The sequence below is a fragment of the Pezoporus wallicus genome, unplaced genomic scaffold (genome assembly GCF_028554395.1).
Source record: "Pezoporus wallicus isolate ANWC-B61680 ecotype Strahan unplaced genomic scaffold, APGP_CSIRO_Pwel_v1 contig_865, whole genome shotgun sequence".
Lineage (NCBI taxonomy): Eukaryota > Metazoa > Chordata > Aves > Psittaciformes > Psittacidae > Pezoporus > Pezoporus wallicus.
The window spans coordinates 1,061,640-1,089,050 of record NW_026636827.1 but is presented as its reverse complement, the minus strand read 5'-3'; the positions used below and the strand labels follow the sequence as shown (position 1 = coordinate 1,089,050).

The 27,411-nt window shown below is 39.8% G+C and overlaps 1 pseudogene; it reads right to left on the bottom strand.

Annotated features, from left to right (window-relative positions):
- Positions 1-27,411, bottom strand: part of LOC130595272 (von Willebrand factor D and EGF domain-containing protein-like) — a 184,152-nt pseudogene that overhangs the window by 142,708 nt on the left and 14,033 nt on the right.

Genomic DNA, 27,411 nt, shown 5'->3' with positions numbered 1-27,411 from the left:
TAAATGTTATTGTCATGCACATAAGAAAAGATAATGATAGCTTTGTCTTTTTTAGAGAGTAGACTTATGTGGTGGAGGTTCTTTTGCTCTAGAAAGCCATCCATGTACTTATGAAACTAAATAATGCTAAGTAATAGTGGAAAAAGACTCAAATTCAGTTTTTCCTTCTGTATCACTAATTAATACCCTCTAATATTAATTTTTCTGTTTTTTCCCTTCTAATTTCATAATAAGGACATATTCCTAATTCACAGTAAATTATATGGGGAAAGAGTCAGGTGCCAGAATCCATTCTTAAAGCAGTAGAATTACTTGAAAAAAAAGTATAACTTATGGTGACATATGTGGATTACTAAGTATCTCTACAGTTGCAAAACCACTTTGGTTTATGTTTGAATAATGCCCAATCCATAGACGTCTGACATCTGCCCTTGGGTATGACATTATTCTTATTTTTGTTGTTGTTGTTATTATTATTATATTACTACTACTATTATCATTGGAAAAGTGGTTTTCCCATCTATTACCGTTGTAGCCTACTGGCTATGAGAACACAGAGGTAGCTGGAAAGGAAAACTACATCACAGGATATATTCAAGTTCACCAGGGTTTTACTGACTTCAACACATCTCGTTGGCATTTCTGCAGGCTTGTTGTCAATCATGAAGCGGTAACATGCTGGTGGCAAGGAGTGGTCACAAACCAGGCCCTGAATTCTCGTTCACTGCAGCTCCAGTGAGGCAAACTGCAGTGCTGCAGTAGGGATTGTGGAGGATGTGGTGTCCCTCCTGTGAGCATTCAGGAACTGGAAAGGGTGAAAAAGGACAATGATTAAATAGTTAATTGGATACTGTTAATCACCTTTTAAAGGGGTACATCCTCTTATGTTCAGATTCAGTTCAAGGCAAACACTAGGAAAAGATAGAATTTGGAATTAAATATGTAAACTTGGAAGCTTGGTAACATAAAAATTTTAGTTATCTAGATTTTCATCATATCTGAATCAGAACCAGAAGCCTTAAACCTTTAATATGACCTCATTCTATTTTTAGGGATTAACATCTGAATTGCTCCTCCTCAGAAATCAAATGATGTTCTGAGGTTCCAAAGCCTTGTGATTTTTGAAAATAGTTTTGTTTTTTTTTTCATATATTATATGCATGAGCATTTTAATTATGACATAAATTGATGCTCAAATGAATTTCATACACTTTTAAATACATTTTTAGAATAACAAAACTAAGAAATGCAAAGAGAAAAAGAAACGTCAAAAAAACAATATTACAAGGTTTTTAGAAATAAATTCAGGTTAGGCTTGCAGATTGTCAAGGTTTAAGCTCAGCCAGTAACTCAGAACCATGCAGCCGCTTGCTCACTCCCCCCGTTCTTCCTCCCTCAGTTGCCGGAGGGATGGGGAGGAGAATCAAAAGAATGTAACTCCCACAGGCTGAGATAAGAACAGTCCAGTAACTAAGGTATAACACAAACCACTGCTGCTACCACCAATAATAATAATGATAAGGGAAATAACAAGGGAAGAGAATACAACTGCTCACCACCCACTGACTGATACCCAGCCCAACCTGAGCAGTGATCTAGCCCTTCCAGGTAACTGCCCCCAGTTTATATAGTGGGCATGACATGCAGTGGTATGGAATACCTCTGTGGCTAGTTTGGGTCAGGTGTCCTATCTCTGCTTCCTCCTGGCTTCCCCTCCTCCCCAACAGAGCATGAGACTGAAAAAGTCCTTGGTCAGAGTAAACATTACAGAGCAACAACTAAAAACATCAGTGTTATCAGCGCTGTTCCCAGGCTGAAAGTCAAAAGCACAGCACTGCACCAGCTACTAAGAAGGAGAAAAATGACTGCTACTGCTGAACCCAGGACACAGATATTCACAGGTCAGACTCACCTGAGGCATGTACTCATAAAGCCAAATACATGAGAATTTCTGTGCATGCATCTGTCGTGGTTTAAACCCAGTCAGGTAACTTGTTCACTCACTCCCAGTGAGTGGTGCCGAGCTGACAACAATCGAGGTCCGTGTCCGTCTCCCCCCCCCCCCCCCCCCCCGCACAGGGGCTCTCCCCTTCCCCGCTCCCGGAGGAACGGGGAGGAGGATCGAGAGAGTGCAACTCCTACGGGTTGAGACAAGAACAGTCCAGCAACAAATCACCACCGCTACTATCAGCTAAAACAATGATAAGGGAAAATAACAAGGGAAGAGAATACGATACCACCGGCCAAGAAAGCGAGTTCCACCCGGAAGCCCGTGTCCTTCCGGGTAACTTCCAGTTACCCCCCCACCCCGGGCATGACGTGCTGTGGTATGGAATACCTCCCTGGCTAGCCTGGGTCAGGCGCCCCGCCTCTGCTTCCTCACAGCTTCCCCTCCTCCCTGGCAGAGCATGAGCCTCACAGAGTCCTTGGTCAGGGTAAACATCAGTTAGCAACAACCGAAAACATCGGCTTCACCAACACTGTTCTCAAGCTAGAAGTCAAAACACAGCACTGCACCAGTTAACACAAAGGAAAAACATGACTGCTACTGCTGAACCCAGGACAGCATCACAAAATTTAAATCAAAACTGCTGCCCCATAATGTGTGTTTGTTTACACACCTGCCCCATTTATTTTTATGTATCTCTTGATTTTTTTTTTTTACAGAATATTCAGTAGTTTCTCATCAACTCATGTGCTGGGTTTGTCTGGGATAGATTAAATTTTCTTCACAGTAGCTACTAGTATGGGGTGATGTTTTGAATTTGTGCTGCAAACAGTGCTGATAACAGGGATGTTTTAGTTAGTACTGAGCTTTATTTACATGAGGTCAAGGCCTTTTCTGCTCCTCACCAATGTGTCCTGGGGACAGGGTTGGGACAGCTGACCCTAAAAGACCCAACGGATATTCCATACCATATGGTGTCATGCTCAGTATGTGAAACTGGTGAGAAGGAAGGGCAGACATTTGGAGTAATGGCATTTGTCTTCCTAAGTAACTATTGTACATGATGGAGCCCTGCTTTCCTGGAGATGGCTGAACATCTGCCTGCCCTTGGGAAGTGGTGGATGAATTCCCTGGTTTGCTTTGCTTGTACAATCATACCTTTTACTTTACCTATTAAATTGTCTTTATCTCAACACATGATTTTTTTTCTCTTTACTCTTCTGTTTCTCTCCCTCATCCTCTTAGGGGGAGTGAGTGAGTGGATGCGTGGGGCTTAGTTGCCAGCTGGGCTAAACCACGACACCTAATAAAAATAAACCTTGCAGTGATTCTTTGAAAGGCTGTTTATTTTAAAAAAGCTGATCATGTAGAAAAATGGGCCTATTCTTGGTTATCTTATACATTTCTCTATGAGGCAAAGTCCATTTTTGCTGTATTAGCATTGTAGAGCAAACCACAGGAGGAGACAGAGGTGGAGCTGCTCCCTGTTATGCACTGGCAAAAAAAGGCTCAGCTAATTTCTTGCTGCAGTTATCTTTAATTGCTAATGGTGACGTAAGTGGCAGAGAACACATCACAGGAATAGCTCAAACTGGTTTCAGGAGTGAGCCTCGGAGTTAGCAAAATCACCTCTTTGCACTGTAAATAGAGCTTATTTATGTGATGTTATTGACAGAGAATAAGACCCCTCCCCATAATAGCATTTTTAAAATGTCATTTTCAGATGGTAACTCTGTTTTAATATTACGCCAGTGGCACTCTGAAACAGATTTATCATTTTTATTTTATTGACAAGATACTCAGAAGGTCAAAGTTAATCCATTTATGGTACTATTTTTAAAGATTATTTTTATTGTGCCAAAGGCAAAGCAATGGAATACAAGACAAATGGGGACAAAATGTAGCGTAACAGAGCCTTTATTGCAGTTTTCACGGAACTAAACTGTCAAAGCAATGGTGCAATACCAATGCAAAATTCAGCTGAATTAATGAAATTGCTTTTTTAAGTAAAAAATGAGTGCCCTAAGCTTTTCTACAGGTAAGAGACATTTTAGAGAGGGAACACTTGGAAATACTGCGCCTCTAACTAAATCTGGTATCCAGTTCCCTCCCTCAGATGTCCTTTCTGGAGATCTGGGCCCAGCAGATGGGACAATATGGAGGCTGTCCTTTGCCACTTCCCAACCCAAGGGAATAAGTGACATTTCATCAAACCAACTATGGTCTGACAGAAATGAAAAATTTACCCTATATTTAAAAACTTTTAAAGAATGCAGACCCTTGCCAATTGCTTCAATATCACTCAGTACTTCAGAAGCATTAACAGGAACAGGACTTTGGCTCAAGGCTCTTTTTGCTTGCCCCAAGTACCTGCTTTCTGAAGAGAAAAAAAGTCTAAAAGTAAACATCTCTTTGTACAGTATTTCAACAGAAATCCTGTAAGAGCACTGTCATATCATTAACTGCATTCACTTTCTCAATAATATCAAATACTTCTTTAAATGTAATTAATAACCTTCTGTTCAATATGTATTAGTTATAATCCAAATTCACAAAGCACGTCATGGTCTTACCAGTGATTAACTACTCTGTCTAAACAATGCACATATATTAAACACTGAGATGTGGCTAATTATTTTTCATCCTTCACATAGTTTTGTTTGCAGTAGTTTAGAAGATGCTGTTTTGCATATTAACGTTAGAGGAGTTGAATGCTGCAGATGGGACTTGCAAAAGGCAGGGAGGGACTCGGAGGAGCACAATACCAAGAGGCATGCAAGGTCAGTAAAGAGTGGAGTATTCACCCATTAAATTTAACAGTAGTTGTGACAAAAGCCACGTGTTCGATCCAAGGAACATATATGTGAGACTCTGTCCCAAGCAGCCACCACCTCTAAAGGTGTATTTTATTCTCTATTAAATGTCAGAGTATGTTTATATACCCGTGACTGGGTTTAGTCATGCTTGCAGGCTGTTATTGAGGAGGCAGCAGTGCAAATTGATCCACTGTCAGCTCCCCTGGAGCCAGCCTGACGGATTTTGTTCTCACCCTGATGCAGATCAGACTGAATCACACTGTCGTCAATGGTGGTGTGCTGACACAGAGCAGGAGGGAGCTCAAGCAAAAGCTCACCTAGGTTTTGCAGCAAGCCATAATCAAAACAATCCCTCAATTATCAAGTTTCCCTTGTAAAATGGTGCTTATTACAGCCTCATGACACACTCATTGTAAACTTTAACATGTAAATTGCAGGCCATAGTATAAGTTAATTATTATGCCTTTCCTGCAGAAATAAAGTCATTGCTGTTATCATCTGTATTATGAAAATGTTATTTAAAAAAAAACCAAGAATACACAGCTGAGCCCTGTCGGTTGTACACCTGAGGGATGCCCAGCTACACTCTAATCAGATGAAGCCTTCCTCTTCATTTTTAATTCATGACAAAGTCAGATGCAGATGTCAAGCTTGTGTACAGTGATGAAGTGCTCAATATTGCAATTGTTCCCCCTGTTGTGTGGAACAATAGAAGTCCACATCCATGTCTTCTGTGGAGTCGCTGTTACTCAGTGGCCTGAAGGCTAGATTGCCTTTGAAAAGGAAGTATTTAATCACCCAGGTCTATTCCTACTGATTGCGTTAAAAGGGCTTATGAAAAAAATGTTGGCTTTTCAGGGAGCTGTGCGCTCATGATTGTTATGACCATTCAAATTTCCTTCAGGAAGAAATTAAACTGTGTAGTGAAAATTTGTTGCTCTCAGTCCAGAATATTCTTGGTATCTGGTGATTTAGTCTCCTGGAAAAACCTTCTTCCTAAACCACCACCACACTCCATATAGGCAAGGAGCTGTTGCTAAGACATAAGGATTTGTTCACTTTACTAGACTTAAAGCATTTTTTAAAGCCAACAATTTTGTGGCAGCAGCTTGCTGCAAAGAGACACTGAGTAGTTCCTTTTCGACACAAAAAGCAAACAGGTAACAACTGTTGCAGCTGCTAAGATGGCATTAGAGTAACTCTTGATAAAAAAAGTCCTGTGGGGAAAAATCTATCTCTGCTGAAGTCATGAGGGATGTTGCTGTTAATGCCTGGACGTTGAGATTCACCTGACGTTAATGTACAGGAAGTTGTTATGTGCACATGAAATGAGGGGTAGCCAGTAGGCTTGCTGGGGAGAGCCTCCTGCAGAAGGCAGAATCATCCAGAAATTTCATAAGGTATTGCTCAGAAAATGTATATCTGAAGTCGTGTTTCATGCTGAAATACTGCTGTGGACCTGGGGTATGGCTCTCAGCTAAAGGAAACATCAATGGCTGGAGAAGACATGCGTGTCAGTAGATCCTGGGGGCAGCAGCCTAGAGGTCTATTCTTGGTGGGTTGCTCAGTATTGTACCAGGGGACTGAGGCTCCATGATTATACCAGGAACCAGCCAAACAAGTCTGGAAAGGTGCTTTTAGGGCATTACTTTGGGATACCCCCAGCACACATCTATACATTTAACACCTTAAACATCTGCTGGCTGGAGCTTAGTTTCAGGAGGTTGGTAGCTCTATGGTTTGCAAGCAGCTGAGCCACCTGTGCACTTCTTTGGCAGAGGCACTGGTGGAAAAGAGGTTGCTGTAAGGACCACCAGGCAATGCGCTATGGGTGCATCTATCCTAGATAATACTCATGACCATAGGAGGAAGCACCAGACATGTCAGGGAGGAATGCCAGGAAAACTGGAGCAGCAGGCTGAAAACTTAAAGGAAATAATTCACTAAAACTTTTGCTTTTACTTCTAAAGACGGGTGAGTGCAGGTGTGACAGAACTTTGCCTGTCACTCTTGCTCCCAGTAAATATCAGTGGCTTATGTGGAGGAACGTTTAAGGAGCTGTGAGATTTTGTTTTTTTGCTTTGAATAGTGGCTGCAAATCAAATAATATCAATAGGTGGTGGCAGCTAGAAAACCCTTAAAGAAATATAGTCTACAAGCCTGAGGTACATGTTTGTTTTGGGCTAAGTGGTGCCAGCCACGCAATATATTTAAAGGGCATTCTAAAGCTCTGGGAAACAGCAGATGGGTTGCAAAATAATTTTTGTGTGGAGAATAAATGAAAACCCAGTGGCTGATCAAGGATATACTAACCGACAGCACCATTTTGCAATGTGGTATAATTGTTGTTTGATGAGGAAAGATATATTCCCAGATTCAGCTTTCTTTCTTGCCAGTCATTCCCCACATTGTGGGAGCCCAGCTGGAGCTTTCCCCCAAAGCAGCAGCGAGCCCCAGAGCTGGGAAGCAGGGTTGTCCACTGGCTTCCATACGGCTTTGCTCAAAGGCAGAAAGAGGTGCTGGGAGGCTTTTGAAGTACAACATTTGAAATACGCACATGTATGTATATCTAAGTATGTGCATGCGTATATAAGTCATAAACTCACAGAATGGTTTAGGTGGAAGGGATCTTAAAGATCATCTAGTTTCACCCTCACACCGTGACTTTTATATATATATATATATTTTTCAACTTATGCATGAGAATACTCATAATTTTGACATTTTTATGCCATGCAGTAAATTTTTTAAGTCCCTCTCTGGCAGATTTTCAGATTTCTACTCTTTGCTTCTTACCATCCATATTGGAACAAAACATTTTCCAGAGCATTTGTATTTTCAATTCACAGGAAAAATATGAAAGGTTTTCATTTGGAAAAATCAGTCCAAAATACCTAGGCTATTAAGCCATAACTCTAAATCAGTTGGAGACAAGGGATGTGTTCGCTTTCTTCTCTTTCTGTTTTAGAGACAGTAGGAAACCTTTTAATCACCAGCCACTTCCATGCCCAGTGGCTGCATTTCACTGATGTATCAAAGCTCAAGTGAAAACTTCTGAAGCTTTCAACCTGTCAGTGCCATCCACTTCCCCACATTACGATTTACCATACACTGAAAGAGAGTTTGAGCTGAAAAGGAAGGCATATGTTGGGAAAGGGAAATTCTTTCCAAGCTCTTAATGGATGTGTTTAAAATAACAGAAGAAAGCTGTTATCTGACAAGATTTACAAATTTCTTTTGGCGGATGCAAGTTCCATGTAAAATATAACCTATTAACAGATAAGGCATTTGTAGCTAAGGAACATCCAACAGCTTGTGACTGGTGAAAGTTGCTGCTTTATTTCACGAGTACTTGCTAAGATTTTAATGCAATTATTCTGCATGCTGATGACAAAAATTTTAATCCTAAAAGTATTCAGAGACAGAAATTTGTGCATGGGAAAGTGATCACTCCATAAAAATGCTTGAACCATGTGTTCTCCTTTGGTATAAAACATAATAATTGCATAAAAAACTTAGCTAATAAATAAAGCTATTTTCAGGTAATTCAGAAGCAGAAGAACCTCCTACTTAATTGAAATGATAAGAAAGAGCATTGTATAAACACCACATACTCATGACTGGGTCTTTTAACAGGTCATAATGAGATCATAAGACAGAATTGAGAGAGGTAAGTGAACCATCATGTAAAATGAATGTAATTATAGAAAATTTGACCCAGGAAGAGACTGAGCACCCACTGAAAAGAATAAGCTGTTTTTCAGATGTATTATTTGTACTAATAACAGACAGAATTAAGAAGGAAAGTCCAGCCAAGCAGGTACATGGTTTTCTAGGAATCTGCTTCTTAATGCTTCCCCTTAGATATAACACTGTTTTGAAAATAAGACTTATTCTTGTAACCCAGGGAACTCAGGAGATAATTAAAGACTCTTTAACATGTATGTCTCATAAAGTAAGCACTCTTCTTTCTTCTTTATACTGTTCAACTCTAGGGATCTGCTATGTTTGGAAGGAAATTCATCCTCCTGCAGTGCCTAAGTGTGATCCAAGCACCACGGATAGAAGCAGCTATGTGGGGAAAGATCCCTTTCCTCTTTCCCTCATCCCCACAAATGCTTTATACAACATCCTTGATATTTTGTACTTAAGGCATATGTAACTGAATCTCTTACTAGAGATTGCTCCAATCAGGCAGGATTGGGAAGCCTATTGCTTAATTCTTAGGGAATTTGGGGGCTTGGGGGATTTTGTTGGGGGGGGGGTTTTTGATTTTTTTTCATGCACAAAAGTGATAGCATGAGACCCTGAGAGAAAATGTAGTTGAAAAAAATCCTCCTACAATCTCAACGTGTTGCCTATATGATACATCCCACTTTCATTTGCTTGGGAACAAGGTCACTCATCATCCTGGTCTTCTGTGGAGCAATATATTATTGACAAACCAAGGGCCCATGTTCAGTTCCAGAGAAAACAATTATTTATTTATGCTAATATTTCTTATCTTGAGTTGCATTTCTATTTTTAACTTGTGGTTTATAAAGGAGAAATATGAAACCTTTCTTCTAGCCTGTGTTTCCTCTGAATGGTGTGCAGAACAATGCAGTACATACAGCTCACACAGGAGGATGCGGAAAAAGGCAGACATGCATTTTGCACAGGACCAGAAGAGGTATCAAGAGAGGCTGACAATGTAGGTGACAAGAGGTCCCTCTGAGAATCATGAACAAAGTCTGAGGAACTTCTGGGCAGTTTAATGTGGAGTTTGGAGCACTGTCACAAATGTTCTGAAAAGTGCTTTCTTCAGTGCTCCATAAGTAGAGAGAATGAAGGAAGTGAGTGTTTATGCTCAGGGACAACACCACATGCATGGTCAACTGACGTGGAGGAGCCAGGAAGTTACCAGCAGAAGTGTCCTTTAAAATGTTTTGGTCTCCAGGACTCACTAGCTGTTATCTCTCATTATTGTGAAATTTGCTCACAAATAATATGATAGGCAAAGAGGGACAATGCATGATCACATGGATAAAAATCAATGGGCAGCTGTACAGGACAGGTGTAGCCTGTAGTTCCCCTGCTTTGCAAAATACAGCTTAATCTATTGAATGTGCCAGTTAGAAAAAGCAACAAAGCCAAATCATGTCAGTTACTCTATCAAATTTTACCGGGTCTTGTCCTTGCTAATTCTGGCTCAGCTTCAGAGCCAGGAAGGCTGAAACTCTGAATATAGAAATCACCTACCATTGCTGTGTCAGAAGAGAACTAAAAACCTCATAAAATCCTTCAAGTTATCTCTAAGTTAATGGTGATGCCTTCAAGTACTTCTGAGCAATCAATAAAAGAAAATTATAATTTTTGTTATTGATTGGTCTATTTTGCTCTCGTTCCTCAGAACAAAAAAGTGATAAATGAAAAGGTTCTTTCTTACCTCCTAATCTCACTTGAACATACACTTGCAAATACAGCTTTCCTAAATAGCAGTACCAAAAGCAAACTCACATGTTTGATTTTAGAACCCACTGGGCTCTATTCAGATGGAAATTTGATTTCCATGGTTTACCCCTTTGAGAGCTGGAGCGATTTCCAAGCCTCAACAGCCATGCAGGCTAATTACAGTTTGCGAGCCACACATTTTTCCAGACTGCTCCCATGACAAATGCTGAATTTTGGCCACATTTCCCAGCAACTTCTTCAATTTAATTCTGTATATGGGTGATAGAGCACTGGGGAAAGTGTTGCCACTAACTTATTGTCAGTGCATCCAGAATGCAGCAGAGACTGGTGGAAAGATAAGGGGAATCTGACTGAAGGCAGCTTAGCGCTGCCAAATGCCAGATTCATGTGTGTGTCCTGGGTGTGATTTAGTTCCTAATTTATGCAGGGTGATGAGGCAATTTTTCCTGCTGTTGTTTTGCTATTATTCATCACTATTATTCATTTCATTCACTGCCACAATAGTGGTTTCGGCAGTCACACACTCGTCACATGTTTATAATGGGCTTCTCTGTCAGGGTTTTGACATTTAGAAAGAATGGTTTGGTTTGTTCTTGCCTTTAGAGTAAGGTTTTATTCATTTCTGTTCTGCAGCAGTGTACGTGGACACACTCCACTTCCCAACTAATGCACAAACCTGGAAGGATCTTACCACCTTCCTACCCAAATTCAGGTAATCTTTGACCTTGTCCTTCATCCTGTCATAGGCTGCCCACTCTTTGAAACCTGGAGGGAGCTGATGGAGAACTGAACACACAGCAGCTCCTGCTATGGATGCAAAAAATCCTTCTCATGCATTATAGCATTTTGGATGGATTAAAAAGTATTACAATAAAAGGTCATGAGCTCGAAATAGTCATCAGCCTGCCTGGCCAGCTTGGTAAACGAAAGCTGTGCACTCCCAAATGTGGAAGGCAACATTATTAGATTTCTAGAAACCAAGCTTATCAGCAATCCTGTTTGGTTGTTTTGACATTTGAAAGATATGGTTTCTGTATGTATAGTCATAATTATCTTCAAAATTAATATGCATCAGTGCTTTTCTCCTATAGAAACAGGATGGTCACAGTTTCAACCAGCAGGCTCCCTCAGGCATGGTGGTATTTCAGGGGAATCTTGTACGTCTAGTTGTAAGAATACCAGCCCCCGTGTGTCTAGCACATGAATGAGATCTGTTGATGCCTTTTCATGCCATGAAAGAGCAAGGCTTTTAGTTCCTATGCATTAAACCCTACAGATAATTGCATTTACTATTTTTATTTAGACAAATTTAGTACCCATTCATGGTTATAACATGTACTAATTTTTCTGTCTGTTTAGAGTCATCTCTGCTTTGGTTGCTTCACAGATCTCTGCTTGTTTACGAGTAGTAGAAGCTTTCATGAAAATAAGGACTTCAGCTATAAGCTGCTTTTTGATATAAAAGAAAATCCAGTTCAGCTGGTATCAGATGAGTGTTCATTACCTTTACAGCTGCTACCTGCACAATCTTTTGGGATGTAATTATGATAATAAGAAAAAACATCTCCATAATTATATGTGAGTGAAGCAAAATGCCTTTCTATGGCCATCCAGCTAGAGCTGCAGACGCAGATATGCATGCTTACAGAGGACACAGGGGATTAAGGAGGCATAGAAATAAACATGAGACAATTGTTGCCGCATATGGTGCATATTATAGGCAGATGTGTTTTGATCAGGATCAGCTATGCAGAAGATAAACCAACTGATTTTTTCTCATTTACACTGAAATAACTTTGATCACAGTGTAGTATCATGTGTTTTAAAATTTATGCTCATTTGAAAACAACTCCAAATGTGCTGGAGGGATTTGTGTCTTATAAAGTCTTCTGAGCCTGGAAATGAGCTCCACCCATCAATAGCTGAGCAGGCTATGTGGAGAGTTTCTCATGCAGGGATGGGTTGGGATGGGATGGGGTTTTCCTCTGCCAAAGTCAGTGTGGTGCTGGTAGTTTTTACAGGGGGTGTAGCAGTGGCACTAATTCTTTAGGAAATAAATAAAAGAAAACAATATTACTGGACAGATTATTCTCGATGGGAACTATTCTCTTTCCTTCTTAGACACTGATGATGCAGTACAGGTAATTCTCACCAGACAAGATTAATCCTAGTAATTTTTTATTTCCATGGAGCTGTTTTCATGATGAGCTTTCAATTCTACTCCTTCACCTCCTTCCTGCCTGATAACAGTGGGAATAGACTTTTAGCTTATAAAATAGTTATAACTTTTATTGAAAAAGATGGTTTAAAACCAGCATTACTGAAGGAGGAAGTAACAAGAACTTAATTCTTTTGCTGGGGAATAATTCAACATAAAATGTTATCCATAAACAAAACAGGGAGAGTATAAGAAAGCATGCATGTTTCAGGTTTTCTTCCATCTTTCTATTATAAAAAAAGACTCAGTTTTGCATTCTTACTTGGTAATTGGCTAATAACTGTAATTTTCATCTTAAGAAGATAGGCTAGAAATCACTGTTCACAAAAGCCCTGCAACATAACAGTTGATCAATTCTTCATTACACTTGCTGTATTCAGCTTACCGCAGTAATTTCGTTTGCAATTTGAGCTAAAAAAAAAAAAACACACCAAAAACCAAACATCAAAAATCTAGTCAAACAATTTCAGACTGGAAAGCCATAACACAAATTAGTACACAAAGAAACAACAGGCAATCAATTTATCATTTGCTACTTTATTCTTTATCAATTTGCAGTCATTGCCGAGTTGCTTTTGAAACTTGAAAAATTTGATTATGTGAAACCTGGTGAATGACAGGCTTTGGTCAGTTCTGTGTTGTGTTTTATGAGTCGTTTAGAGAACGGAAAGTTTGTACAGGTAGATCTGTCTGTCATCTGCTAATATCCTGCACAAGCACATATAGCTAAACCTTAGAATGGAACCCTGGCAGCTCTACTTCTTTTTTTTTTCAACCCTGTTCAAGTGGAAGCTTACTTTCCACTAAAGCAGGTATATGGCATTTCAAAAGACACACTGCGGACCTATATCTCCAAACCAGTGTGTGAGTCAGCTGTGGTCCCATGTGCAAGACTGACTATTGCATCTCCCACAGTATCCACTGCATGAGTGAATATTACAGAAACCTAAAGATGTTTTTAACCACACGGTTTGAACAACACACCTGTTAGCCCATTAATGAAAACGGGTTTGCTTGTGATAGACTGAGAAGTGGTGGTGCCACATGCTGCTGTGCAGACCTTACACCTGTTCACATTTATTCACAGGTGACCTCAAGAAGGCTCAAGTATCATATTTTTGTGTGTATAGTAACAAAGTAACAAAGTATCACAATCTCAAAGAATTTTCTTACCTGCATGATTCTTAAGTAATTCTGTTTCTTTTGAAAAAACATCAGTGAATTGTGTTGTAATTTTCCACTGGCTAGACTAATTCTGCAGTTGATCATGTTTGGCATATTTCATTCTCAGCGGTCCAAAATCAGCTTTTCATCACAGCAGTATGCAGCATAGGCTTATTGTCACTCATTCAAAGCACACTGTGGATAGGTCTGTGTTTCTGTTTGACGAACACCAGAAGACCCAGTGCTCAAGCCTGCAAAGGTGAATCACATTGGGATCGCAAGTCTGAGAAGAGCTATTTTCCCTTTTCACTTCAGCCCCCACCCTTACCCTGCCTCCAACTCACCCTTTGTACAGGAACTGCAACTCTTTATTTTACCCCACATATTACTTTCAATTATGGTGTGAAAGAAAAGTCAGGGTCCAAATTTACTGTGAAGGTCTTTGATAGCTATATTTTAGCCTTTCATTCTTTTTCTGTTATGCCACTGCAAAATTGTAGGCCTTGTCCTTAGACAAGTTTCTTTCATCTGTTCTATTATTTGCTGAAACAAGCGTCTAGTGTAAAGGAAAGCACTAACATTTAGGTTATTTCCTTGCAGAACATGTAGATTCAGCAGCATGGCTCAATATTAATAACAACTGAATGGCTAAATCCCTGCAAACTGGGATAAAAGCTCGCTCCTAGGGATCCAGCAAACACACTTAAACCACTGAATTATCTTAATTCTAAAATAACCTTCCAGCAGTACCATGGGGGCAGGCTACACTTTGAGTTATTTTGCTGCATCTGGAATTTTGAGGCTATTCCAGAGGCAAATAGGCACAATGAGAAGCAGAGTTGGCCAAACATGTGAAGACTTGAGGTATAAAAGGATTAACAGATGCTAATGTTCTACATTTTTGTGCTGCAATAAGTACAGACAGCACCCAGAGCTAACCAGAAAGCGAAAGACTGCATGTAGGAGGAACAGAAAGACACAGCTATAACACTGTGTTGTAGTAAATTTTAAAAAGGCAACTGTTGAACAGATGTTACTGGCACATGGAAAATTTAGTGAGTAGATGATTTGCAATTCGCCCGTCCAGGAGGAAAAGCAGCTTATTTGAATCTAAAATTAAGCCTTTCAGTATATCCAGAGAAACAGAATCTCTAAAATCACAAAAAAAGACTGATAGTAATCAAAAGTCAGTCTAAATTCTTCTTCAACCTGAAATTAAATATCTTGGAAGCAGGAGGCATTGAGTCATTTCATTTGCAAATGCACTGAGAGAAAATATTTAACTTTTAGAAAAATAGGCTTCTTTTTCTCTAGGCCAAGTTGTTCATGTTCAAAATGAAACTACGGTAGATCTTGCTGAGTAGAGAAAAATGTTGCCAATGCCATTTTAACCCAAGCTCTGCTCACTTGAAACATGCTCCTGAGGGTGATCAGTTCATGACATTTGCTCCAAGGAGTACAATCTCTGTGCTTTTGATTTCCCTATCTCAGCTGCCTTCATTCACATGAACTGCCCTGTATGATGAGCCCGTATCTTTTATTTCTTTTATTCTGACTGTGGGACAGCCAGATCCAAAACACAGGTCTCCTGTGAAAAATATATCCCCATCACATTACAAGATGGAAGTTACGCAGCTGCTATTGCTCCGGTGTCAGGAAAACAATGCACGCGCACAGCATAAATATATAGAAGAATGACATATGTCTTGGCATGGCACTAATCCCAACCCTGATTACCCAGCATAGATCACAGAGGCATTTTGGCATAAACAGTGCTAAAAAGAGGGTCAGCCTACTGCTTTTCATGATAATCCTTCTTATCTCTAAACTGTTGCTATAGCATCTGCATGGGAACATGAGACGGGGAGTCTGCTTCAGTCTCCTGGTGGTTCTTCTATAATACAGTTATTTTCCTGCCCTTTACCTCAAGCAAGGATGTCTAATTCTAATTTATCTCCCATATTCCACATTATCAGCCACATAAATAAATGACTCCCCTAACCGTGCATCCAAAACACTCTGGATCAATGTCTCTATGTCATGAAATATGTCTATCTCCATGTCTCTATTCCATGTGATATTTCTATGTATTTCTTCAACAGGAAGCCACAGTCTCAATCTTCATCTGCCTTTAGAGACAACTGCCTTTCCTGCACAGTTTTGCACTTTTTTAGTTTGCAGTTCTTCTTAGTTACCATGCAAATATGTTCATGTTGCCAGCAAGTCTGATCTGCCATTAGGGCCTCAGTCACTGACGTGGATAACACAGCGTAGGTCTGACTTGAAGTGGCCATCTGAACCAGCTAATTTCTGTACTTCTCTTGAACTCATTTCTTGATATTTGTTACTTATTCATTATGACTCCTTGACTACAAAGAGTACATCAAAGCTGAATATTTCTCTTTAATCAGGGACCAAAAACATTATCACTCTGATCACAGGATTACAGCTTTCATATTTTCTTCTCAGACTTATTCTTGGAGTATGTCCAATCATTTAAAATCCTCTTCTAAGGAAGGAAAAATGGCCTTTCTCTTTCGAGGCAAACCTTTTCTTAGGATAGTCCATGGAGTGCATGGGTATATGCCAAGAATAAGATAGATTTTAAATTTTAATAAGATTTAATCTTATTTGCAATAAAAATTTGCAGTATTTTTGCATTTCCAAAATCCTTTCAAAGATTTCTTACAGCAGCAGGTTATTCTGGCTGTGATTTCACAAGAAACAATGTTCTAGCTCTTTGGAAAAGGCTCTGGAAATAGTCATTAGGCTAAGTCTCCTCTTCCAGGACAGCAGTATGTAAAGAACTGAGATGTCATCATACATGTGTGTGCATATATGTTGAAGCTCTGCTTTTCAGTCTTTTTATTACATAGGTGTATATATATTTATAATACCTAAATTAAGAGTTTATTTTTTTCTGCCAAGTCAAGTAGGAGTTGGAGGTGTTAACAAAATGATTCAGATTAAAGAGAATAAACAAACCAATTAACCATTTATTCTGTCCCAAGTAAAATTAACACTACAGCTGAGTTATCCCCTCTTACACTGACAGGGGGAAAAGATCCTGTCTATGAGAAAAAACCTTGCTAGAAGGAGAAAGGAAGACATACAGTTGGGAAAACAGACTGCATGTCCCTGTTACCGTGAGGTCTAGCCTGAGCTGGGGGCAAAGAACTACATGCCGTTTGGGCAATGGAATCAAAGGTCAAACCAAATAAGGCAGGAAAGGACTGGGAGGGTCATGTAATCCACATGCATTCAACAACATAGACCACAGATTATACAATCCCATTTTACACATACAGGATAATATCTGTGAACATTAGAGACGTTACTAGTGCTTGGTCTGTGTGCTTAACAGTGTGATGCTTTGATGCAGAACTTATCTTTCTGAGCAGCTTCCAGAAATTCCCTAAAACCTTTGCAAACTCTTTTGCTTGGAGCTTCAGGTGCTGCTGCAGGGGAATATCTTCAGGGTCCTTCTGAGGAGAGGCCTCTGAGCAGTCTCCTGATTCTCAACAACAAGGGGGAGCTTGGCACCCTTGTTTATTTATGGCTTGGCATGGATTTTAGATGTTTGTTTTACTCCCTGTCTACTAACAACTTGCCCCTGAGTATTTGTAATCAGTATAAAGTGAATAGAGTGAGATACCATATGTTAATTCTAGAATGTTTTTTTGTATGATGAAAGTGAAAAGTATAAGCTTTTCATGAAATTATTCCATATAAATGAGTTAAAGCAATTGTATGGATAAGCTAAAAAAAAGCTTATCCATTAATATTTTGTCTTAATGATCCAAATGTTATGAAGGAGGACAAAAATAATTAGAATGTTGGGTAGCAAAATTAAACTACCTAAAAATCTTATATCTGGTCATGCAAAGGTTTTGAATATTATAATTTTTAGTAAGGCTAAGAGATGCTTGGTATGTGGTAGTGTATCAGAACTGTTACTTACTCTCTTGCTTGGGTGGATGTGTATATTTTGCTACTGCACATATGTCTCGGGCAAACAAATAGAAGTGGCAAAGGAAAAGATGTTGTCCTTTGATGCAGTTCTCTTGACACTTCATACCATGAAATACGCTGCAAATTTCCCAGTAGAAAGAGACTAAAATTATGAAGAATAAGATTGACTGAAATGGATGACAGTGTTTAAAAAATGTTAGCTACTATTGATGTTTTGGAGAAAAAAAATACTCTGAGAATGCTGCCCTGAGGAGGTGATTGATAGGGCTGCCACGGGGGCCTGTGTCACGCTGGATAAGTCACTCCAGCCATGTCAGAGGTGATCATTACTTTTACACTCCTCATTTTCTGGGTGCCTGACTGATGACTCTGATATGCAGAAATATGAGGCACTTAAAGCTTAGCTGCTCCTGAAATCTCAATGTTGGAGCTGGCTGCAAGCTTTCTGATGAGAAATATTTCTGTTGGAAAACGTTGACTTGCCACAGCTGAGATTTTCACAGAAGTGTGTTTTTCCACTGAAGTTATCGTTGTGTGATTTTTAGTATGGAATTACTGGAGGGAAAAAAGGGAGAAAAGGTAAGAAGCTCTGTGCTTTGGAATAATCAAAGCACACAAAAAGCCATAAAATGAGAGGCTTGGGCTCTGCTCTGGGTCTGCCCAAGCAAGACTTCCCAAATCAATGATGTTATCTCTTAGGCTGACCACTCTTAGGAAATGGAGATGACAAAAGGATCTTTCTCCCTTTCCCTCTCTTACTAAGTGCTTTTACTAAACATTTTGAAGGGGTCTTGTTTCAGCATGAAAAAAAAAAAAAAGGTTTCTGAAGGGGAGAGCAGTTCTCCATGCCTGTCTCCCCTTTAGGCAGCTCTGGATTCACAAATCAGACACTTCAGCAGATGAGACACTTTTAGCCTCATTTTCCTGCCTCTGAATCCATTAACTTGTTGGCCTTGAGATGCTGGTGAAGTCAGGATATATCATACCTCATAATCACCTTTTATTTACTAGACCAGTAACGGTCAGAGAAGAAAATCGGCTCATACAATGCAATTTGTTCTTAATAATCTGCGTCAGCTTCCCCCCCACCCCCCCTTTATTTTGCCCTTTTAAGGCAGGATTTAATGATGCTACGCCACCAGCCTGTGGAGTTTGACTATCCCCTTCTCAGCTCCAGGTGAAGGAAGTTTTGTGAACACTGATCTCCCCAGACAAGGTGTTCCACCACTTAATTCTCTCATGAAAGTGCCCGGCCTTCACCTCTGCTGAGGTCTGGCTGGTCTCCCTTTGCCTTACATGGATATGACCAACTGCTGCCTTCTCTGCTGTCCATGTTAGAAGATTAAATGCAACCCCTTTCAATTCTCTTTTCTCTACGATAAACCTATTTCTTTTAACTTTCCTTGCAGGTCACATTTCCAGGCCCCTTGTTAGTTCCCCTTTTGAACTGCCTCTAATTTGTCCAGCTTTATTTAAGTATGATGATCAAAATTAGACATAGTACTCCAGCTGTGGCCTCTCAAGTCCAAGAGCACAGGTTTAACAAGTTGCTGTGTTTTATGTGCACTATCCTCAGTAATAAATTTTATTCTTGTTAATTCTTCCTAATAACTCTGCCAGTCGTGATTCATTAGGAACCTGCATTGAAGGTAGTCTGGAAGGTTTGTAGGTTCTCAAATAATCCTTTCTTCACTTTTTGATGTTAAGTACTGAGTTTGTACTTCTGTCTTTGTCCTTTGGATCTCAGAGGCTCTCCATAAGTTTTTGACGATAATTTTTAATGATTCAAGTAATGATTTGGCTATTACTCAAGGTGGATTGTCAGTTACCAACAAACTGGATATACCCATGTTTAGCTGTCTTACTTCTATTTGTGCCTTGTGTTCCTACTACAGTCTTGAAACTAACTGTGCTAAACAACTGATTGCAATTAGAATTCTCAAAGAGTTAAGCAACAAAGACTTCAAACACATCTGTATTCCTTGTCATTTTACCTGCTCTTCTCCCCTGTTAATGGACCTTTACTACTTTTCTTTGGCTGGAAAACATAAATAATATCTGCCCTTCACTCCACAAGGGCTGGGAAAGTAAATGAATAATTGTGCATTAAGCACCCAGTTGCTATAATAAAGAAGGAAGACAAGGTCCTTTGTGACCTGGTTTAGTGGTGGACTTGGCAGTGCTGGGGTAACAGCTAGACTTGATGATCTTAGAGGTATTTTCCAAGCTGGATGATTCTATTATTCTTTCAGGAAATGGCACTTCCAGGATGGTTTTTGCTACTTCATGGCATACATGCATTAAAGCCACGTACTCACAAATAAGAATGACTCGAAATACTGGCTCACTGCTTGGTAATAGAGTGCCATTTATCCTGGGCATCAAAGGAAGAGCCAGTCCTCAAGTAAATCAGTCTATGATCTTGTTGCTGAGACTGGATTGGAGTTTTCAAGCACAAAGAGCAAAAAAGGCATTGTAAACCCTAGCTCTTGGGTTTCCTGGCTTGTGAGGGTTCCCCATCACATCTTTGTGTGTTTATAGATGGAAGGTGAGATATTTGCCCTGCCGCAAGAGCTGGGTAGTGTCCTGACAGCTTCTTCAAGGTACTAACTGCTTCCTCACCTCAGAAGAAATGAAATCTTTCATTCCTGCTGGGATTGTAACTAGCACCCTGTTACTGTTCCCTGCTTTTGAAGTTCCTTTTCCAGAGAAGGAGAGTATAATATCCTCTTAGTGATTATATAAATTTGTGGCAATTTCTAACACCTACTTCTATAGTGTCTGATGACTTCATGATTTTACCAGACAGTCTTGCTGTCTTCTGGAAACATTTGGAGAAGGTAATTGTGACTTGCACAACTGTGAATGTATGCAATGACATAACTTGTCAATGGAAATTGTTCTGAAGTGAACTCAGGCCTCAAGCCAAAACAGTGCCTGAAAATGAAAAACTGAAATAGCACGATGAAGTTGACTAGAAAAAGTGATTTTGCAAGCTGTTCCCCCAACATATTTGCTTGATATTATCGGTGACCAAATGCCACCCTGATAACGTTGTGACCCACAGCAGCCTCTGTACCAAACTGCAGAAGTTTCTAATGATTTTTTATGGATCATTTATTGTTTGGAGAGCGCTATAGTGCTGATACCCTGGTTGCCCTATTACTCATTTGACCAGCTGTTTTGTGACTTTTATATAGCATCATTCTACCCAGAAGGAACAGTTTAAAGTAGACTATGTTTTATTTGTATCAACCAAGATTTCCTACAAAAATGATATTCTTACCTCCTGGCTTGTACCAAAATTAAGAACTTATTTTCTGCTGAAAAGGTGTGAACAATCACCAGAGTGGGTCCAGAGCTAGCTCCAGTTTTCTCTCAAATACTCTTTTCTTTCTTCAATTCTCCAATTTGGCTGCTGGGGATTTTACTCACAGGCTTGTCATCTGACCTCTCTGCCCAGGACTGTAAAATTAATTAAACATGCCTCTCTCCATGCATGCTTTCTAAACATTACAGCACCAGTTAGTACAGCATTTGCATCAGTATTAACAGGGAATACCTAAATACGGAACATGAAAATTCTGCGCTCTACCTGCTGTACAAAGCAGCTCATTGTACATCTCCTTTATGTGTAGCCTTTTGTCTCGTGTGTTCTTTCAACTTAATTTTAGGTTACCCTCTGCTTTCACCTCCATTAGTGTGTTATACATGGGCAGTTGTCTATGTGACCTAATCATACCAGCCTCCTCCTGCTGTTCTATTTCAATCATCTCCAACCTTTCCCCACTGAGCTGACAAAGATATTTTCTTCTGCACCATGGAAAAAATGATCTAAAACAATATGGCAGTGTTAGAGTTCTGCATGCATAGCTTCGATAATGTAACCAGTCACCTGGCTGGGTTTTTTAAATGAAATTGCTCTTGTTATCAGCCTGTTTTCATTCAGTTCTCACAAAAGGACTGCTCACAGTGTGAATCATGCCAGACATTTCAGTACCACCGTCAGGAAGTACGAAAGATAATAAAAAGGGGTACATGCAGACAAATCTTTGGAAATGCAACATTTAAGAGCAGTGGTGCTGCTGATAGATTTCAGTCATTTTGCAGAACATTAAGAAAAAAAGAAAACAACCCCCAAAGCAACATTTTCTTCATTAATACTTTTGTATTGTTCCCCACCCTGTTTATTTGTATTTATGTAACTCTAAGGTTTCCAACTTTATTTTTCATTTTAAGGTCTTCTGCTCTCAGAACTCTTTCATGGTAAGAATAACAGAACGCTCAGCAAAGTGAGCAAAGTCACTCATCTAATCATGTAAGGCTGTGGATGAGCCTGCTGATGGCTCCAGTGAGGTGGTTCATAGAAATGTGCTGTCCTGTTCCCGCTGCTGCTCTTAGGTGTGAGGGTGAGCACTGATACCTCTGGCAAGAGAGCTGCTTTCTGATCTCAGTCCCCTCCTGTCCAAATAAGAAAGGGATCAATACCACCTGCACATAAGTGTACACTGAGATCATCTGTTGTTTTTTGCCGACATATTTCTCTCCTGAAAAGAACGTATTTTTGCAAAGTCAGTTGGCAATATCTACATCATTATGAAGCTTTCCTGGCACTGCGTCTGCTGATTGATTGCTGTGAAAATGCAGCATATTTCTTTTCTTTTTTTTTTTTTTCTAGACGTGAAGCCAGCTGCTAATGGTTCTCATAGGGTGAAGCTGGCAGCTGCAGGATCAGGACTCAAGGCTCTAAAACGTACATATTAGGAAGAGCCACCAGGGCTTTTGGCTGTTTCATTACTGGTCATTATTGCTCATAAGAAGTGATCTAGGCAAAATGGGTGGTGAGCCTGCCTGTAAATTCTGTGTTTTCATTTGGGAAACCACAGTAATTAGCATTCAGATGGAATTGATCTCAATGATCTTGAAACCTTTCTGTATGCAATTAAAACTTCCATTGCTAATTCCAGAACTACGTTAAGTCTCACAGTCTAACAGCTGACGTTTATTTAGTTTTATCCATTTGCCTCTTCAAGTCAAATACAGAAACTAATACGTAAGTATTACTCTCCTTATGTTAATTGTGAATGCTTGCTGAAGACTGAAATAACGCTTGAATACCAGTGCATCATTAGGTTGAGAGTAAGACAGGGACTCTCTACAGACACCAGACAGCAATACGTAATCTTGGATAACATTGGTATCTAAGTACATGTACCTTTCACTCTAGAAGATGGCTATTTTATTCCAATATGTCTATATTTTGCCTGGTTTCCCTGTATTTCATGCACAAAGGGCAGGGGGCCACGATGGCTGATGAGGCCATGCAGGCTATGGGATGGCTGGCCTGCTTCTTCAAGCCCCATGCAGTGCCTTCTGTTTTTATCAAAACCCTTTGTGACTATGAAGAAGACAAGATGCGTCCCTCCTAGATGTGTAGATGGCATGTTCTTCTGGGAGGTGGGGGCATGAAAAACACATGGGCTTTGGCCGTACTGCGTGTTATTCACTAGGCTGACTTCTAACAACCAGGCTACATGCCTTGTCTTTCCCAGAGATAGACAGTCTCCCCAGGATGCCCAGAAAAGAAAAAAAAAAACAGGAGAGCTGTGAAGAGATTCACCATCAGATCCATAAGTTGCCATCAGGCAGGAAACAGGCTGATCTGCATTAGCATTCACATTTTTTTGAGTATTTCACAATGACTTAAATGGGAAAGACCAAAGCAGAAATCATTGGTTGTCTGGGAATTCCTGAGAGAAGCAAGAGAATTTCATAATCACACAAAATCATGCAGGCACAAAGTTTCCATTGTTGCCCACACTATCCTCACAGAAAATTGACCTTGATATGCACTTGAACAATTTTAAATGGGAGAAATAGGTTCCAAAAGCAGAAATACTATCAATCAGAACCTTCCTTCCAGGTAGGAAAGTCCTGTTTGCTTGATTTCTAATCTAGATGATAAAAAAAAAAAAAAAAGAAAAGCATTCATAACCGTTAAGCAACTGAAAAGTGGGTCTACAGTGTACATCACTTTCTCCTATGAGTCTATGTGGGTTGAATTCTCTCTCATCAATGTGTGCCACAGAGGCTTTAGATAAGGAACTGGTGAAGAATAGCTGAATAGTGAAAGCGATTATCTGAAAAGACTGATATTTACTGGATTCTTGCTTTTTACCTTTCTAGCTGATTCACAGAATTTCCTTTGTTGCTAGACATTCTTTTTCCTCCTTTCTCTAAAAAGTGCTATTGAATTGAGTATGCACAAGTCTAACATACTGTTATCTAAAATTATCTCCAAAAGCCCTTTTAAGTCCTGTTCACATACAAATGAGACTTGAATACTTCCAGGGCAAAGCAGTACATTAGCAAGTGTAAGAATTAGTAACAGAACTGTGTTAATAAAGGAAGGATATACTATCTGATCACAAGGTACTGATTCCACTGTAATGTGAAAAGCTGCTTTTGGTGGTGACACTACAGTAGAGCAACAGTTAAATTAACACCACTGCATAGAGCTCATTTGGATCACTGTATACATGTTCAGTTTTGTGCAAGCAGAGGGAATGGCTGTTAGGATAATCAGCAGAATGAAGAGCTTGCTGTTTAAGTAGACATTAAAATTAATTTGCTTAGCCTAGCAAAAGGGAGACTGAGGATGCTTTTCATGTTGCTGATACGTACATAGTGGGAAAGGGAATTCTGTAGGCCAAGGGAGAAGGTTGCTGTTAGAACATTCACTTTAGGAGCTACATGTATACACATATTTGGGGTAGAAAACAGGGAATTTCTACCTACTGAAAGATCTAGGTGACTTGACCTATTTCTAAGGTGGATTTGAATGCTGCCTCTATAAACAAGGGACTTGGATAAGCAAGAGCAATGACATACGTCAATTGGAGGGGCTTTTATAACGTAACTGAAGGAGCTCTGCACAGTGATGTTTGACAAATCCTCTTTCCAGTGTCTCTTCCCAGAACCTGGGTATGGCCTGCAAAAAACCAAAGATGCCTCCCAACTACACTGGGTGGACTGACAACTCTAGCCAATGACTCCCTTTCTCTTGTGGATGTAACCCCTCAAAAGCCTTCTGGAGGCTGAAAATGTATATGACGCACAGAATCTTCCCTAGAGGTTATTTGGGTATATTTGATGAAGGGAAAATACCTGCATATTACTGCAGCTACTGAAGCAGCAAAGCTGGAAGGTTCTGGTTCAGGGGATCACGCACGGAGCTATGACAGTTTTGAAATGTTATTCCTACTGCTCCCACTGCATATAGGATTAAATGCCTACAAGCCACATTATTGTTTATAATATTTCACTTTTCTGATAATTTTCTTTTTAAAACTCTTATTTCAATTTTCTTACTTGATCAGCAATTATTGTTGGGGGGGTTACATTCACCATCTTATCATAAATATCCTGGAATATAAAAAGGTCATGAATAAATCAAGTTGGATTTATGAGACTTATGGTCTGTTCTTTCTCTGTTCTTTGGAGGGTTTTATGAATCTGCTATGAGAGTTCTTATTTCTTATTATGGAATTTTATTGCCACCATGTAACTGGGTTAATATAAGAAGTATAAATAAGGATGTGCATTTGCCTGTGAGATGTTTTAATATGGAAAAAAGTATCTGAAGTTCAAAAAATATGAACCGAAGAACAGAATGTATATCTTACTCCATAAATAGGAAGAGAAACCTTTTCAAGTGCTGAAGAAAGAACGTTGTATGAGCAAATTTTCTCCTAGGAAAGGCAAAAAAGTAATCTCACTTTTTTAAGCTGTCTGGCTCTACTCTGCAACTATGTTTTAGCAAACATCCTAAAATGCTGCAGTTGTTTCCTCTGACCTGCTGATCTCCTGCACAAACTTTCATAAAGTGAAAGAAAAGGCATATAAAGCAAGAGGAGCTGGAAAGGTCTAACAGCCAGGGTATTTTGCCATACAATAGTTCTCTTCTTTTTGGTCTGCATGAACTTAGATGATGTTAGTTCACAAAGACTGAGAGCCAGGCAATAACCACATCCTACTTTTAAAAGAATAACATGAAGTACTCTTTTTAGTGAAGAATACAAGCTAAATCCTGTGACTCTCTCTCCTGTGCACAAGCAAAAAACATCCTCATTTGTTCCTGTGCCAGCTTCTCAGATTTACATACTTCGATGCTATTTTAGTAGTATTAAGTCCACAAGGGTACAGGTGATGCCCACACACAGAAATGCAGGGAAGGCAGAAGGCTGCTGCCATCAGATGATGATGGAGCCAGCACAGCTCTGCCTAAGGAGGTAGCAGCTGGAAAGAACTTAGGTGGCCACCAAAATAGAGAACAGCTGGAAAATCAAAAAAGTGGGTTTAAAGGAGGCACAAACAAACTGGCTCAACTGAGAGAAACAGGGAGTCTGGAGAGGCAATATTGCCTGGGGAAGGAACAGTAACAGAGATGGAAAGAAGGGGGTTTATGCTTCATATGGGTTGGGGAAATACCTTCCTGGAGGTTATGCAGCCTTTGGGCTGTAGCAGTAAAAAGTCACAGGGAAGGAGTTTGGCATAAAAGATCTTTTTGGTTTTCTAGGGGCCCACAACACAAGAAGGACATAGACCAGCTGAAGGGAATCCAGAGGAGGGCCACAAAGATGCTCAGAGGGCTGAAGCACGTCTCCGATGAAGACAGGCTGAGAGACTTGGGCTTGTTCAGCCTGGAGAAGAAAAGGCTCTGCGGACAACTTAGAGCAGCCTTCCAGTGCCTAAAGGAGGACTACAAGAAATCTGGAGAGGGACTTTTTACAAGGGCATACAGCAACAGGACCAGGTGGAATGGTTTTAAACAGGACAAAGGTAGATTTAGATTAGATATAAAAAAAAAAGTTCTTCACTGTGAGGGTAGTGAGGCACTGCACAGGTTGCCCAGAAGTTGTGGCTACCCCATCCCTGGCAGTGTTCAAGGCCAAGTTGGATGGGGCTTTGAGCAATCTGATCTAGTGGAAGGTGTTGCTGCTTCTGGCGGGGGGGGTGTGTGAAACTAGATGATCTTCAAGATCCCTTCCAAAGCAACCCAGTCTGTGTTTCAGAAGAAATGACTGCTGGAAACTGGCATGAGGCTGCTGCTGCTACCAAAGGGCAACTATTGCACTCAGTCCTCCTAGGCAGATTTCTTTCTGCTGCTGGCAACAGGATTTGAAGTGGCTTACTGTAGGAACAGGATGGAAACAAGTTCACAAGCCAGGTGACTGTAAAGCTCAGTAGTTCAGAGTAGCAGTTCATTGCTTTTTGCACAGTGCTATAGAGTATAACCTTTTTTTTCTCTTTTTTCAGGATTAATGGACCCATCTTCCTTTGGCTCTAAAGTGAGAGGGGAACAGGTATTTGAAACACAACAGCTATTTCATTTAAAAGATTAAAAATCACACTAATCTAGAAAAAACCTGTTATTTCCCATTGTTCATCACTACTGTAGCCACCTCTGCTGCTCTGTGTTGTTAAACAGAGAGCTAGTGGGTTATTACTATATTATGTTTCACTGTGAAATTCAGTCAGATTAATGACTTTGGGGTCACTTGAGGTTTACATAATTTATATTGATGACTTGCTGTTTAAAATGTGTTACAAAATCAGGAAATACATCGTAGATTTTATAAAAATATAATTAAAAATTGACTTGTACTAACTGTTAGTTTCAGGGACATGCATGAAGTTCAAATATGATGGATTGTTTTGCTTAATGAAAACTATAAAAAAACAGGAGAGACTTATGATGATAAAAAGCATTTTTTTTTTAGGTGGATACATTATCAATATTTATATTGAGCCAAATGCTGCTTGCATTTCTTCTGTGC